We start from the raw sequence: 17,409 nt of genomic DNA, 5'->3' as shown, positions 1-17,409 counted from the left end.
GTCAATGGTATTATTTTAAAATGTTGTTTTCCCATTGTTTGTTGCTAGTATAGAAAAGCTATTGATTTTTGTATATCAAATTTGTATCATATAACATTGTTAAGTTTGTTTCCCAGTTCTAGTAACTTTAAAAAATAAATTCCTTGGGACTTTTTATGTGTATATCTTTGAATAAAGGCAATTCTACTTCTTCCCTTTTGATGTTTATGAGTTTTGTTTATTTTTATTACTATATTGCATTGGCTAAGATTTCCAGTCTAATATAGTAGATAAAAGTGGTGACAATGACATTCTTGTTTTGTTTTTGATCTCAGGGGAAAGAGTTCAGTATTTCACTCTCAAGTATGTTGTTAGCCATAGATTCTTTTAGATTCGTTTTCTTTTAGATTCGTTTTCTTTTATATTTAAAAATTGTGATAAAATACACATAACATTTACCATCTTAACCATTTTTTAAATGTACAGTTTAGTGCCATTAAGTATATCCATATTGTTGTGTAGCCATAAGCACCGTCCATCCACAGAACTCTTTCATTTTGTAACACTGAAACCCTGTACCCATTAATAATAGTTGCCCATTCGCCTAGCCTCTGGCAACCACCATTCTACTTTCTGTCTCTTGCGAATTTGACTATTTTAGGTATCTTATATAAGCTGAATCATGTATTTGCCCTGTTGTGTGTGGCTGGTTGCTGCTGCTTTTTTTTTTTTTTAAGATTTTATTTACTTATTTGAGAGAGAGCGTGAGCAGGGGGAAGGGGCAGAGGGAGAGGGAGACTCTCTGATGAGCAGGGAGTCCGACTCGGGGCTCGATCCCAGGACCCTGAGATCATGACCCGAGCTGAAGGCAGACGCTTAACCGACTGAGCCACCCACGTGCTCCATGTGTGGCTTCTTCTACTTAGCATAATGTTTTCGAGGTTCATCCATGTTGTAGCATGTGTTAGAATTTCTTTTTAAGGCTGAATAAATAGTCCGTTGTATATATATACTACATTTTGTCTATCCATTCATCTGTTGATGGATACTTGGGTCACTTATACCTTTTGGCTATTGTGAATAAAGCTGCTGCAAATATGAATGTGCAGATATCTTTTCAAGTCCTTATTTTCAATTTTTTGGGGTATATACCCAACACTGGAGTTGCTGGAACATAAGGTAATTCTATTTTTAATTTTCTGAAGAGCCACCATACTGTTTTTTACAGTGGTTGTCATTTTACATTCCCACTAACAGTGAAGAACAGTTCTAATTTTTCTACATTGTCACTAATGCTTATTTTCTGTGTTGTTTTTTTTTTTTAAGATTTTATTTATTTATTTGAGAGAGCCAATGAGATAGAGCATGAGAGGGGGGAGGGTCAGAGAGAGAAGCAGACTCCCCGCTGAGCAGGGAGCCCGATGCGGGACTCAATCCTGGGACTCCAGGATCATGACCTGAGCCGAAGGCAGTCGCTTAACCAACTGAGCCACCCAGGCACCCTATTTTCTGTGTTTTTGATAGTAACCATCCATATGGGTGTGAGGTGATACCTCACTGTGGTTTTGATTTGCATTTCCCCCATGAGTAATGATGTTGAACGTCTTTTCATGTGTCTCTTGGCACATGTATAGATACAGGTATAACTTCTTTTGAGAAAAGCCTATTTAAGTCTTTTCATTTTTAAACAAGTTTTGTTCTTTGAGTTGTAAGAGTGTTTTGTTTTGTTTTGTTTTTGGGGGGAGGAACAGAGGGAGAAGGAGAGGGAATCTTAAACAGGCTCCATGCCCAGTGCACAGCCGAAATCAAGAGTCAGATGCTTAACTGACTGAGCCACCCAGGCACCCCTTATAAGTTATAAGAGTTCTTTATCTCTTCTGGTTATTAGCCCTTTATCAGATAAATGATTTGCAAATAATTTCTCCCATTCCATGGATTGCCTTTTTACTTTGTTGATTGTGTCCTTTTATATACAATTTTTAATTTTGATGTAGTACAGCTTTTTTTTCTTTTGTTGCCTGTGCCCTTGGTGTCATTGGCAAATCCAACATCATTAAGCTTTTCCCTGTGTTTCCTCTAAAAGTTTTATGCTTTTAGGTCTTATATTTAGATCTGCTTTGAGGTAATTTTTGAGTATATGGTGTAAGGTCCACATTCATTCTTTTGCATGTGGATGTTCAAGTTTGCCATCACCATTTTTTGAAAGGATTGTCCCTTCCCCATTGAATGATTTTGAAAACCTTGTTGAAAATCATTGACCATATATGTGAGAGTTTATTTCAGGGCTCTGTCCATTGTTTTGTCTGTATTATCTCTTTTTATGCCAGTACCACACTGTTTTGGTTACAGTAGCTTTGTAGTAAGTTTTGAAATCAGGAAGCTATGCATTTTTTGTAGATGCCCTTTATCAGTGTGAGGAAGTTCCCTTGTATTCCTAGTTTGCTAAGAGTCAAAGCCTGGGTTAAGAGGTTCTTAACCTCAGGCCACTACCTCCAAAAGATATTTATTTAACTCATTATTTTGGACATATTCCTTTTTATTTTATTTGTGTGAATCTATTTTTTGTGTAGTCATAACCAACTAACTGGTTTTCTAGATTGGTTTGGGAAGTCTCTTACTTCAAACTTGAAGTCACCATCTAGTGGTCTTACAGAGATGAGAACCTGTGGTAGTGCATTGGCATTTATTCCCACTTAGTCCACAAGGTGGCAACAGGCCCTAACTGAAGAGCCAAGAACAAAGAATCAGACTGAAAAATAGAAGAAAATCTTGTAGAATTCATAATTAACAGAAAACCAAGATTTTGTGAAAAGTAATACAGTAAACCTCAGAATCTGAGAGAAGGAATGAGTCTTTAGCTCATTGTAAAAGCATGCATGAAAACTCTAAAATATGTCAGAATCCATTTTGCTGCCTCCCTTTCTTTCCTCTCAGACTTCAAAATCTTGGCCTATTCAGTGGCTATCCAGTTGAATATTGGGGGTTTAGAGGAGTAAGGTGATAAAGTGAACCATTAATGCAAAGGGATCTGAGTTTGGGGAGTGGGGACAAGAAGGATGTGCACTTATATCCGAGCGTTGAAAATCTACAGGAAAATGCAGGAAGAGGCATTAATGGCTCATGCTGTCCTTTGAGTCTAAGACTCCTTTCCTTGGGCATTAAAAAAGGAGGACTTTTTATGAATGTTACAGTTTAAGGTGTGGGTTTTTCTTATAAAAATGGAAATTGGGAGAACAGAGATCTTCCTGGACAAGGAATTAAAGATAATGACGAAGGAAGAAAGCCCATTAAGGGGATATGAGATTCCAAGAAATCTTGGGCAAAATATATGGGCTCAGAATATATGGGGTGAGTTTCTAATGGTCCTTGAGGTAGTTCAGAGAAAGTTTGGGAGCACTACTAGGCTGGAAGTAATGTGACCTGGCATCCTAGAGCAGCTTGCTTGGTTATAGCAGTGATGCTAGCTTTTTTGACCTCAGCCAACTTAGGCAGAACCCCATTACCTACTTAACCTGAATGTTCCTGTTTTGTATTGGAAATGGACTATTATGTACAAATAAATTTAGGGTAAGGATGATAAATGTGCTTTAACAATTGAGGTAGGACTCCTGTTTGAAACATGACATGAACACATCAAAGTCTAATCACTGGAAAATCTAAAATAAGGATACTGTTGATGCAATACCCATCATCGTACACAACATGTATCAAACTGATTTGAAAATGACGTTGCTAGGGTGGCTCAGCCGGTTGAACACCTGACTCTTGGTTTGGGCTCAGGTCGTGGTCTCATGGGTCTCATGGGTCGTGAGTCAGGCTCCGTGCTCGGGGGAGTCTGCTTGAGATTCTCTCCCTCTGCCCCTCCTGTGCATACGCATGTGCTCGCTCTCTCTCAAATAAGTAAATCTTTGAAAATGACATTGCTGAATGAGCCATAAATGAAGATTAAAAAGCAAGAATAGCTGCAATTGAAAACTACCACTGATTATTTCAACAGTGATAATGGAGTTCTGAGAACTGCAAGATTTCCAACTGATTTTATATGTTTATTTGCAGTAGGGTTTTTGCAACATTGTCACCCATTTTGTAGCAGCCAGGCTTCTTAGTGGAATACTGAAGAGTCTTTTCTTAATTTTAGTGTGTAAACACAGAATTTTGTTAACAGTCAACAGTTTACTTAAAATAGCCTTTATTCATAAGTAGAAATAGTTGAACATCAGCCACTCATACGGTGAATGAATGTTGGATTAATTCACCAAGAGGATATTTAAGTTCCAGTCTTGAGAATCCTGGGGCTAAAAGATTGGGAAGGAAGAGGAGAAGGTAGAAAAATAGCCACAGGCTAGCTAGGAGGCTCAGTGCAATGGGCCTCTAGAACTAGGTATGAAATAGAGTAAGAGTGCTCTTCTGAGACTTAAAGCAAAATCTGACCATTGTGTATATGTATGTATGTGGTCATTGTGTATGCACAGATGTTTATAATAATAGCTCTAATACTGTTGATAGAATTACTCCTCATTATGTGATCACTCCTGTTGACAATTATTATTTGTTATGTGAGTCTAAAACCAAATGATTCTTCTAGGAATTGTTTTTCCCTATGTTGAATGGAGTAGATCTGTATAATTGAGAAGGAAATAAAATCCTTTATGTAATGATTTTTGTGCTGGGACTTTTGTTGATTTGTTTAGCATCTGGATTATTTAGCACCTCATTTGTCCAGGAATCTGTCAACATAATTATAAGATGCAGTAAAAGCCAGGCCCTAAATGTAATTTTTATCAAAATAACCTTAATTGTAATATTTAGTCTCTGTCCCTTTCTCTTTTTCTGTTAGAGGTTTTGTTAGACAAAAACTTCAAATTAAAATGCCTTATACCCTTTCCTAATAGTAATGTTAATTTTGGCCCTTGACTATAATTCACTAAAAATATAATCTCTTCACATAAGTTTAATAAATGTGATTTTTGACCACTTAGGTTCAATCTCTGACCTTTGGTTTTTTGGTTTTTTGTTTTTCCCCAAACAAACTGGTAAAAATATCAGTAAGCAAACAAATCTCATAACAGCATTGGTAAATTATTTTAAAAGATCCTACAAATGCAGGTGAAAGAGCACAGGGTCATTTTCAAAACTTCAGAAATACAGTGGGACTAGAAACAAGTTTGGGAGAAATAGATGTTGATTGGAAGTTGGTATGGCTGCTCACAAGTTGTGTATTAAAGTGCTATCATGTGAAAAGAATACTACCCAGCAGAAATTACTTGTGATTAGTCGTCTTGATATACTTGGTGTCTTTCAGATCTTAAATATTAGTGAAATAATTTTTACCTAATGTTCAGAATGTACAAGTTTAATTCATGTAATACTGAAAGAAACTACCTTTAGTGGGGCTTGCCATGTGTCAGATGATGTGACAAAGACTTTATTCTCACCTTACATAATTCCTGTCACAACATTATGAAGTAGGTGGTGGTTCCTCGGTGAGAAGCTGAGGCTAAAAGGTGAAGATCACACTACCTCTCATTGCGAAAGAAAACTCCAGAGCTTAAAGAATAGGATCTAATCTTAGGGGTTTGTAAAGAATCTTGGTATAGCCAAAAAGACATGGGTTGAACACAAGGAGCTGTAACTGGTCTAACCAGAGTGTGAGTGATGTGGGTTTCTGGGAAATAGAGACTGGTAGCCAGGGAAAAACCAGAGGTGTTGAGTAGTTCAGTTGCAAGCAACAGAATAACCTCCCCTCCCTGCCCCCTTAAGCTAGTTTAAAATGGGGACATTGGTGGAAAGTACAGGGTTTCTCTTGAGGCTTAAAGGACAGAGCATTCTTTTGAATTTCATAAAGGGTTAAGACCAGAATTTCTTTCCCATCTCTCTGTGGTCATATGGAATCTTATTTCTGCTTTTCTGGTGCCTCTGCTTCGTATTTTCTTTTCTCCTTCAAACTGATCTTTGCTTCTGTATCCAGGATGGAAAATGGCTGTCTCTGCTCTGCCTTGTCGTGTCTTTCCAGCACCCATGCTCAACACAGGCTAACTGAAGCATTTGTGCTCAGATTTTAAATGCTCAGGAAAGAGGATAAGCCCAGCTTGGGTTAGGTGTCCATTTGTCTTGTCAGGGGCTGTAGCCCATTGACTACAGTAGATGGTACAGATACATTTTAAGGAGAATATGAATAGAGTAGACAGATTATCTGACATAACTTCAGTCAGGTAGCGGGCAGGTTGGAGGTTGTGGAAATTCACCATTAAGTCTGGCATTGAGGGACAGTGTATAGGTAGGGCAAATTCAGGGGCATGGTTGATTAGGAATTATTTGTCAGCCCTGGAGTGGGAGGGCATGCGGAACTGGCACATGAAGTGAGAATCCAGGCATTAGGTGATGCCTAAAGTTTCGCAAGTAGAATAATTTCAAACTAACCAGTTACTGGCTGGGAGTACAAGTATTAAGACTCAGGACTTTTAGGTCTTGGGATGGTAATGACCAGAGGGGCCAAGAGTTAAGCCCAGGCTAGTGAGCAAGGGACCCATGAGATACACACACCCAGGCATGCTCTGGGCTGAATTGCAGTGGCCAGGGCCAGCTGTAGCACTCAATGTCCTTCTTTGTATAAGACCTGTTTGAGTACCTACCTGGTGACAAGATCTGAGGCTGTCTGTGTACTCTTATCCTAGCCATGATTGGCTTTAGGATTGTTCAGATTGTATATACATGTACAGAGTACTAGTGACTCCAATAGTTAGGGCTTTTGGGAGGTGGGAACTGAAAATAACTACCTGATATTCAAATTTTTGTATTATTGTCTTCTGGAATTGAAAATAATACCAATATTCTAGAGTAACTTTATTCCTCTGCCTTCCCCAGGGAAGTTTTTTCTTATATATATATTTTTGAATTGAGTTGTATTTGAGCAGTTTAGGTATTATGGCACTTGGGTCTAATTCCAGGAAAACAGATTTGATTTCAGACTGTTTGGCTTTACCAAGCCTGGGATTTTATTACTTAAGAGATTTATAAAAACATGTCTGAGGAGATTCATTTCTGGCATGAGTAAGTGAGTAGGTCAACAAATCCTGCCCCCAATAAGCAACTATAAAGCTGGAAAAAAACTGTCAGAAACAATTACAGGCTTATAACAAGTTGAGAAGTGTTTATTCATGAAAACCACTGAATTTTGTATAAAACACAAGTTTGTGATCTTACCCAGGATTGCTCCCTTTTTTTAGCCCTGATAGTGTAGTAGTTCTACTAGGGTGAGGTAGGCTATGAAAACGAGCAGCTTTATTACTCCTGTGGGAGGGGGCTCACTTGATTTGGAATATTATCAATTAAAACTGATGATCTTGGTGGTGAGTGAAATAAGGAGAGCCAAGCAACTTTACTAGCCTAAAGTTACAGTCCTGTTTGGGGCAAACAGTGGAGCAGCAAGACTAGACAGGGCTTTAACAGAGAGCTCTGGGAGGTGAGGCAACTACAGGGAGTTTGATAAGCTCTCCATGTATCCTGGGTTGCGTGGAGGCTTCATGCGTAGTAGAAACAGTGCAAGCCCAAGCCATCTACCCATTTTTGGCCAGTGCAAAGGATGTGTGAGAAAGCCCAGCAGTAGGTAAAAATTGTAGTAGACTTGAAGGCCTAAAGTGAGAGTATACTCCCCATCCCAACCACAGATCGATCAGTGGGGAATAAAAGGGCTCAAGGTGAGCACCACCTCTGACCAGCCAGTAAGTTATGCAGCTAGAGGGGCGACCCTTAGAAGCCAGCCTTCAAAATAAAAACAAGGGAAAAAATCCTGAGGTACCACACATTGTAGGAGAGACAGATTTCACAGATTTATTCCTGGAAAGTTAGTAAAAATAAAAACCCAACACCATCACAAAACCTTAGCTGAGAAAAACTCAGAATCTAGAGTTGTGAGTAGTACCTTACTTTATATGTTCAGTATTCAACAAAAAAGTTAAAAGACATGCAAAAAATTGAAGTGTAATCCATACTCAGGAAAAAAAAATCAATCAGTAGAAACTGTCTCTAGTGATACCAGATGTTGGATCTGGCACACAAAGACTTCAAAGCCCCTATTAGAGATATTTCAGTGAAATAAAGGGAATCATGCTAAAAGGATTAAAGGAAACTATGATGACAATGAATGAATAAAGAATCTCAAAGAGAAATTTTAAGAGAAAACAAAATGAAAGTGCTTGATTTGAAAATTATAGTAACTGAAATGAAAAATTAACTAGGCTGGACTCAACAGCAGATTTAAGATGGCAGAAGAAAGAATTGGTGAACTTGTAGGCACGTCAATAAAAATTACTATGATGAACAGAAAAATGCTGAACAATGAACAGAGCCTCCGAGATCTGTGGGACAACATCAAATGTATACCTAAGAATATACATATATAAAAAGAAAGGAGTGAGAGAAGAGCAGAAAATACCAGAAAAAGTAGAGGCCAAAATCTTCCCAAGGAGACCATCCTCGAAAACAGCAAGAACAAAATGATTCATCACATACAAGGGAATAACAATAGGATTTACGGCTGACTTCTTATCAGAAGCAAGGAGGTCTGAAGGCAGTGGGATGACGTAGTTAACATGTGGAAAGGAAAAAAAAACATTAACCAAGATTTCTTTATCTAGCAAAACTCTTCTTCAAAAATGAAGGCAAAATAAAGACATTCCCACATAAAAAAAAGGCAGAGGATTTGTTGATAGCGGACCTGCCTTAAAATACTAAAGGAAGTGACAGCAATGGTCACTCAAATCCATAAGAAGAAATGAACATTGGAAATGGTAAGTGTATAGTTAAATACAACTATATTTTTATATTATTCTTTTAATTTTTAAAATGACAAGATTGTCTAAAGCAATAATTATAATACTGTATTGTTGAGTTTATAACACATATATAAAAGAGATGGAATAGGGGTGCCTGGGTGGCTCAGTCGTTACGCGTCTGCCTTCGGCTCAGGTCATGGTCCCAGGGTCCTGGGATCGAGCCCCGCATCGGGCTCCCTGCTCCGCGGGAAGCCTGCTTCTCCCTCTCCCGCTCCCCCTGCTTGTGTTCCCTCTCTCTCTGTGTCTCTCTGTCATATAAATAAATAAAATCTTTAAAAAAAAAAAAAAAAAAAAAAAAAAAAGAGATGGAATAGGAAGGGCGTCTGGGTGGCTTAGTTGGTTAAGTGGCTGCCTTGGGCTCAGGTCATGTCCTGGGATTGAGCCCCGCATTGGGCTCCCTGTTCAGCAGGGAGCCTGCTTCTCCCTTTTCCTCTGTTGCTCCCCCTGCTTGTGCTCTTTCATACTCTCTCTTTCAAATAAATAAAATCTTTTTTTTTTTTTTTAAGATTTATTTATTCATTTGACAGAGACACAGCGAGAGAGGGAACACAATCAGGGGGAGTGGGAGAAGCAGAAGCAGGCCTCCCGCGGAGCAGGGAGCCCAATATCGAGCTGGGCTCGATACCAGCACTCTCGGATCACAACCTGAGCCGAAGGCAGACGCCCAATGACTGAGCCACCCAGGCGCCCCAAATAAATAAAATCTTAAAAAAAAAAGAGAGAGAGATGGAATAGAAAATATATTGGAGCAGGTTTCTGTATTTCCTGGAGTTAAGCTAGATTGTGATAAGTAAAAGATTTGTGATGCCTGGAGCAACGACAAAGAATATAACAAAAAATAATTGTGAAAAAGTCAACAGAGGGATTAAAATGGTATATATACCAGAAATTTTTCACACACAAAAGGATAGTAATGGAGAAATAGAGGCTAAAGACAAAGACATGAAATAAAAACAGCAGGGGGTGCCTGGGTGGCTCAGTCCTTAAGCGTCTGCCTTCGGCTCAGGTCATGATCCCAGGGTCCTGGGATCAGCCCCACAGAGCCCCCACATCGGGCTCCCTGTTCCACAGGAAGCCTGCTTCTCCCTCTCCCACTCCCCCTGCTTGTGTTCCCTCTCTCGCTGCGTCTCTTTCTGTCAAATAAATAAAATCTTAAAAAAATAAATAAAAAGAGCAAAATGGCACACATAAACCCAAACATGTCAATAATTATATCAAATGTAGATGGACTAACTGCCTCTTCAAAAGGTGTAGGGATTATCAACCTGGATAAAAAGGCAAGATGCAACTCTATGCTGTCAATAAGAGACATACTTTCGATTTGAAGATAAATAGTTGAAAATAAAAAGATGCTAAAAAAATAGATCATACAAATAGTAACCATAGGAGAGCTGAAGTGACTATATTAATAACATAAAATATACTTTAAGAAATATTACTAGAGAGAGGGACATTTCATAAGGATAAAAGGATCAAGATGAGGAAAATATAACCATTATAAAAATATACCTAACAACAGCACCAGAATACATGAAACAAAAACTGACAGCAATTAAGAGAAATAAAAAATTCAACAATAATAGTTACAGATTTTAATACCCGACTCTCAATAATTGATAGAAGAACTAGACAGAAAATTAGCAAGGTTACAGAAGACTTAACACTGGCAACCAACTCATATTTATTGAATACTCTGTGCAGAATATACATTTTTTTAAGGGCACATGGAACAGTCTCTAAGAATATTCTGGGCCATAAAATAAGTCTCAATTATTTTTAAGGATTGAAATCTTACAAGGTATGTTTTATGACCACAACAGAATTAGAGATCTATAACAGGAAGAAATCTAGGATATCTCCAAATATTTGAAATTAAATAGCATACTTATAAATAACCCATAGGTCAAAGAAGAAATCCTAAGGCAAATATATACATATATTTAAATATATTTTGGACTAAATGAAAATGAAAATATATTTCACGGAATGCAGCTAAAACAGTGCTTAGAAGAAAATTTATAACTTTTAAGTTTATAACTATATTAGGAAAGAAAAAAGGTCTCAAGCATTAATCTAGGCTTCCACCTTAAGAAACTAGATAAAGATGTTCCTGATGTTGGGGTGGTGGGATCTGTGGAGTCTGCTTAAGTTTCTCTCTCCATCTCCCTCTGCCTCTCCCCCTTCTCTCAAGTAAGTCTTAAAAAAAAAAGAAACTAGATAAGAAACCAAACCCAAAGCAAGATGATCATTTTGGGATTTAAAAAAAATAAATTTTATTAACATGGCATGGTACAGAGGTCAACAAACTATGACATATGGGACAGTTATTTTTGTAAATAAAATTATTAAAGAATTAAAACTTTTTACATAAATGATATAATCTCATATTTACAACATATTAGAAACAAGTGGAACTAATTGAGTTTAGCAAGGAGGTCACTTGAAAGAAGTTAAAAGGATTGTAAAGGAAAATCATGAACAACTTTCTCTCAACAAATTAGACAACTTAAATGGAGTGGACAAATTCCTAGACACAAATGCCTAAGGCACGAATTATTAAAACCAGCTTCAGGAGGAAATAGAATATATGAATAGACCTATAAAAATTAAAGAATTGAATCAGTAATTAAAAATATTACTGCAAAGCGGAGCCCAGGCCAAGTGGCTTCATTGGTGAATTCTGTCAAACATTTAAAGAAGCACTGAAGCGAATCCTTCACAAACTCTTTCAGAAAGTCGAGGAGGGAGGAGCACTTTCCAGCTCATTCTGTGAGGACACTATTACCCTGTTAACAAAGCCAGACAAAGATACCATAAGAAAACTGCAGACCAATATCCTTTATGAATACGGACACCATAATCTTTAATAAAATACTAGGAAACCAAATTTAACAACATAGAAAAATGGATCATGATCAATTGGGTGTTATCCCGGGCATGCAAGGTTGGATTAGTATGTATAAACCAATGTAGCATACCAGGGATCAGCAGATGTTCTCTTAGAGAAAAAGGCTAGTTGGTAAATATTTTAGGCTTTTGGACCATTACAGTTTCTGTTGAAACTACTCAGCTCTGCTGTTGTACTGCAAAAACAGCCATAGACAATATGTAAATAAGTGGATGTGCCTCTGTTTCAGTAAAACAAAATAGCTAGCTCACAGGTCATAGTTTGCTGTCCTGTAATAAACCATATTAATAAAAGGTTTAAAACAAAAACCCACATGATAGTAGACACAGAAAAAGCATTTGATGTAATCCAACACTCACTCATGATAAATGTCGCAACAAACCAGGAAGAGTAGGCAACTTCTGTACCTTGATAAAGGGCATCTGTGAAAATGCTTAAGCTAACGTAATATTTAATGGTGAAATATAAACGCTCTTCCCCTAAGACTGGGAACAAAGTAGGTAAGAATGTCCACTTTTAAGTCTACTCCTACGACTTTTTTTTTTTTTTTAAAGATTTTATTTATTTATTTGAGAGAGAGAGAGAATGAGAGACAGCATGAGAGGGAGGAGGGTCAGAGGGAGAAGCAGACTCCCCGCCGAGCAGGGAGCCTGACGCGGGACTCGATCCCGGGACTCCAGGATCATGACCTGAGCCGAAGGCAGTCACTTAACCAACTGAGCCACCCAGGCGCCCACTCCTACGACTTCTTCACTGGAGTGTTCTACCTAGTGCAATGGGGTGAGGATGGGGAGGCATCTAAATTACCTAAGTGATTCACAAAAAAAACCCCAAATAGATCTGAGTTTAAGCAAGGTCACAGGATACAGATACACAAAAAATCAATTTTTTTGTATACTAGCAACAATCTAGAAATGAAAGTAAAAAAAGAATTCCATTCATGATTGGCATCAAAAGAATAACATAGGAATAAATTAACAAAAGAATTAACAAGATTTGTACACTAAAAACTATAAAATATTGTTGAGAGAAGTTTAAAAAGACCTAAATAAATGGAGAGACATTCTATCTTCATGGGTTATAAGTCTAAACATTGTTAAAATGACAATTATCCCCAATTTGATGTATGGATTCAATGTAATCTCTCTAAAAAAAAAAAAAAAATCCCAACTGACTTCTTTGAAGAAATTTAATCCTATAATTTATGTGGAAATGCAAAGGACCTAAAGTAGAATAGCCAATACAATTTTGAGAAAGCACAACATTGGAAGGACTTTCATTACATGGTTTCAAAAATTACTATAAAGTGGGGCACCTGGGTGGCTCGGTCATTGGGCGTCTGCCTTTGGCTCAGGTCATGATCCCAGGGTCCTGGGATTGAGCCCCGCATCGGGCTCCCTGCTCAGCGGGAAGCCTGCTTCTCCCTCTCCCACTCCCCCTGCTTGTGTTCCCTCTCTTGCTGTCTCTCTCTCTCTAATAAAATCCTTAAAAAAAAAAAAAGTATCCAAAATATATAAAGAACTCTTACAACTCAGGACGATAGTTTTTAAAATTATTTTTTTAAATAAAAGTTATTTTTTTCATGATCCACTTACATGTGATAATTAGAATAGGCAAATTCATAGAGACAGAAAATAAAATAGGGGAAGTGATTAAAGAATAGGTTGCTTAGGGGAAGTATGGAATGAATAGTTACTGTTTAATAGGTAGAGAGTTTTTGTTTAAAATTGTGAAAAGGGGCGCCTGGGTGGCTCAGTCGTTAAGCATCGGCCTTGGGCTCAGGTCATGATACCAGGGTCCTGGGATGGAGCCCCATATCGGGCTCCCTGCTCCGTAGGAAGCTGGGAAGCCTGCTTCTCTCTTTCCCACTCCCCCTGCTTGTGTTCCCTCTCTCGCTGTGCCTCTCTTTGTCAAATAAATAAAATCTTTAAAAAATAAAAATAAAACTGAAAATATTCTGGAAGTATATAGCTGGTTGCACAGTCTTGAATTTAATGCCACTGAATTGTACGCTCAAAAATGTTTAAAATGGTAGATTTTGTGTTATGTATATTTTATCACAATAAAAATGAAAGAATCAAAAACGTGAGACAAAAGGCTTGAACAGACATTTTATCACATAAAGGTGTTCAACATCGTTCGTTATTAGGGAAATGCAAATTAAAATCACAATGAATTTCTACTGCATACCCTCTGGAGTGGCTGTAGTCAAAACAACTATAAAAATGTGTTGGTAAGGATGTACAGGAACTGGAAACCTTGTGCATTGCCATGAGAATGTAAAATGGTACAGTCACTTTAGAAGTCAGTTTGGAAATTTGATAAACAGTTGCACATAGGGGCGCCTGGGTGACTCAGTCGGTTAAGCATCCAACTCTCGATTTCAGCTCAGGTCATGATCTCTGGGCTGTGAGATCAAGCCCTGTGTTGTGCTCCACAGCCTGCTTAAGTTTTCTCCCTCTCCCTTTGCCCCTCCCCCAATGCGTTTCTAAAAAAAGTTAAATAGAAACTTACCATATGATGCAGCAGTTTCACTCCTAGGTATCTATCCAGGAGGAATATAAATGTATGTCTACACAAAGACTTGTATATGAATGTTTATAGCAGCATTATTTATAATAGCCCAAATCTGGAAACAATCCAAGTGTCCATCAGCTGGTAAAGGGATAAACAAAATGTGGAATATCCATATAATGGAATGCTATTCAACAGTAAAAAAGAATGAACTACTAACATGCTACAACATGAATAAACTTCAAAAACATGCTGAATGAAAGAAATCAAACTCAAAAGACTATTATATGATTCCATTTATATGAAATATCTAGAAAAGGCAAATTTATAGAGAGAATACAGATCAGTGGTTGGGTCTAAAGGTAGGAGTAGAGTTGATTGGAAACAGGCTCAAGGGGAGTTTTGGAGTGATGAAAATATTCTAAAATTGGATTGCAGTCTTAGTTGCACAACTCTATAAATGAGTGAATAAAAGTCATTGAATTGTGCATTTACAATGGATCCATTGTATGGTATATAAATTAAATCTAAGTAAAGTTGTAAAACTAAAAAGTACCTAAGATTGGTTGGAGACTTTTGGAAAAAAGTGTTTTGTGGGTTTTTTTTTTTAATAAAATGGTTTTGTCAGGTGATGTCCTATTGATTTGTGATGTCTCATATTAGTCTTTCACTTGGAGGCCTAGACCCGCCCTGCTCCCAAAGACTTACCCTATGCCCTGTCTCACTAAAGTCCATCAGAAAGAATTTTCTCCTTGTTTGGGAGAATGACTCAACTGTTTGGAGTGTGGCTCTGATGGACTGTCTAGGCAGATGATACTTATATAGATAAAAATGCTTACTTTCAGCCCCAGGTTATAGATTAGTCCCAGCTAGGCATCTTGCAAATATGTGCTGCAGATTGACAAGTAGGTGAGAATTTGAGGAATGAGGGTATCTTGTCTGCTGAAAGAGGATGGAGTGGGCTCACATACTGGGATGCTTTGGGCTATATTGCTATGTCTTGTACTTTTCACTGTTTTTTTAATTTTTGTTTTTTGTTTGTTTGTTTTGCTGAGGCCTCACAGTAATCCTGTGAGATAGGAGAGGTATCCTTAGTCCTCATTTTACAGAGAAGGAGGGTTTACAGGGTGACTCACTTGTCCAAGAGCACACAACTATGGCAGAATTGGACTTAAATTCAAGTTTTCTGACTCCATATCCTAAACCACATCTTTTATACTCTATGTTTTGCCTCAACTGTTTACTGGGAACAGGAGCAGAAGGGGCATGTGATTTTGACTGATTGCACATGTTTTCAGTAGATTTAGTCTGAAGAAAAGGAGGGGAAGTTAGACTAAAGTGTAAATTCAGGGGTTCTATAGCAAGTATAGTAATCAAGGACAAATCTGATATCTGGTGGTTATTAAAATTATACCTGGGTTGGAACTATGATTCATGGCACAGATGGTTTGAAGGTATCCAGTGCTTGGTTCAAGGAGCAGACCATTTCCTGAGTTTTAAATATAACTGTGCCAGAAATCATAAGGAAATTCATTTGACAAACATTTACTGAGTGTCTACTCCATGCCAGGCTCCTTGCCAAGATACAGGATCACAAGGTCCAGTTGGATCCTATTGAGATACAGCCTGAGAGAACAGAAGTAGGCTGGAATTTCCTTCATCATTTTCATTCTCTGAGGCTGATGTGTCTGCCCTCCAAAGTGACCACATCCACATGGACCTGGAGCCTGTCACTTTCTACTATCCTTGTAGCTGTGCTTTCTACAGGTTCCCTTTCTTGATTAAAATAGTCCATCTTTTCTTCCTTTTCCACTGTGGATTCTTCCATCTGCTTTTCACCCAAACATAGGTAGATCTTGCATCTAAAAGAAATCTTTGCTTTAAAAAAAAGACATTTAAAAATCATTTTTCTTAATTGTTGAAATAGTTTATGCTTATTGCTAAATACTTGGAAGGCATAGATGAGTTATAAATAATAAACATAAAATCACCTTTAATTCTACAACTTAAAGATTTCAGTGGTTAACATTTTTGCTTCTAGTCTGTTTGAACTTCAGTCTGCTTTTTACGTCCTATCAGTCAGTGTCTGCTTGTACATGTTTGTGTACGCACATTTTAGTATTTTGTTGTGTCAAGCTCTGTGTGAAATAATTTACATGTATTCTTACTTCACAAGTAGCCTTGTGAAGCAAATACTGTTATCGTATCTCCTATTTACAGATGAAACAGATTTAAAGGTAAGTACTTTTCCAGGTTTACATAGTTGATAAGTCATGTAGCTGGAATTTTTACCCTTATTTAGCTCAAGCTCTTCACCACTACCTTTCCAGAAATCTATTTTCTTCTGTGACTATCACTCCAGAATTGTTCTCTGCAAGACTCTCAGTAACTTTTTAAATTCCTACCTTATCCAGCCCTGTTTCCAGACCTCTTCTCTATCTTTTGTGTGTTTCAGCCATATGTTCAGTTTGGTGCAAGTACTATGCGCCTTTGGCCTATAGGTATGCCATTCGTTCCCTTTGCTCAGAATCTTCACCCCACCTCTTTCACCCAGGTCACTACATTTATCCTTCAAGTCTTCATTTAAATGTCACTTTCTTGTGGTCACTTCCCAGGCCTTTCTCACCCTCAAGACTGGATTGGTTCCTTCTATTATTTGCTCCCATAGTATCTTGATTTTCCTTTTGCAGACCTTTTCACACTTGAAATTATTTGATCATTAGAATTTGGTCTGTTATGTACTTTTCATTTTCACTATGTACTTGGTTCCCTTCACATCTTCTGGCTTCAGTTGCAGTCCAGGTACATGGTATGTGTCCAGTAACTATTTGTGTTCGATAAAAGAAAAATCTTTCTTTCTGTACTTAGCTCATTCACTCTTAGCTTTATGCTTGTAAATCACAAATGTGCATCCTCTGTTCAAAAAATGAGCTTGTCTTTTTTCCATTTTAAAATTGCTCATTTCTTGGGGCGCCTGGGTGGCTCAGTCGTTAAGCGTCTGCCTTCGGCTCAGGTCATGATCCCAGCGTCCTGGGATCGAGCCCCGCATCGGGCTCCCTGCTCCGTGGGAAAGCCTGCTTCCCCCTCTCCCACTACCCCTGCTTGTGTTTCCACTCTCGCTGTGTTTCTCTGTCAAATAAATAAATAAAATCTTAAAAAAATAAAGTAAAATTG

This window comes from Neomonachus schauinslandi, chromosome 13 (genome assembly GCF_002201575.2).
Source record: "Neomonachus schauinslandi chromosome 13, ASM220157v2, whole genome shotgun sequence".
Classification (NCBI taxonomy): Eukaryota; Metazoa; Chordata; class Mammalia; order Carnivora; family Phocidae; genus Neomonachus; species Neomonachus schauinslandi.
This window is presented reverse-complemented; position numbering follows the sequence as displayed.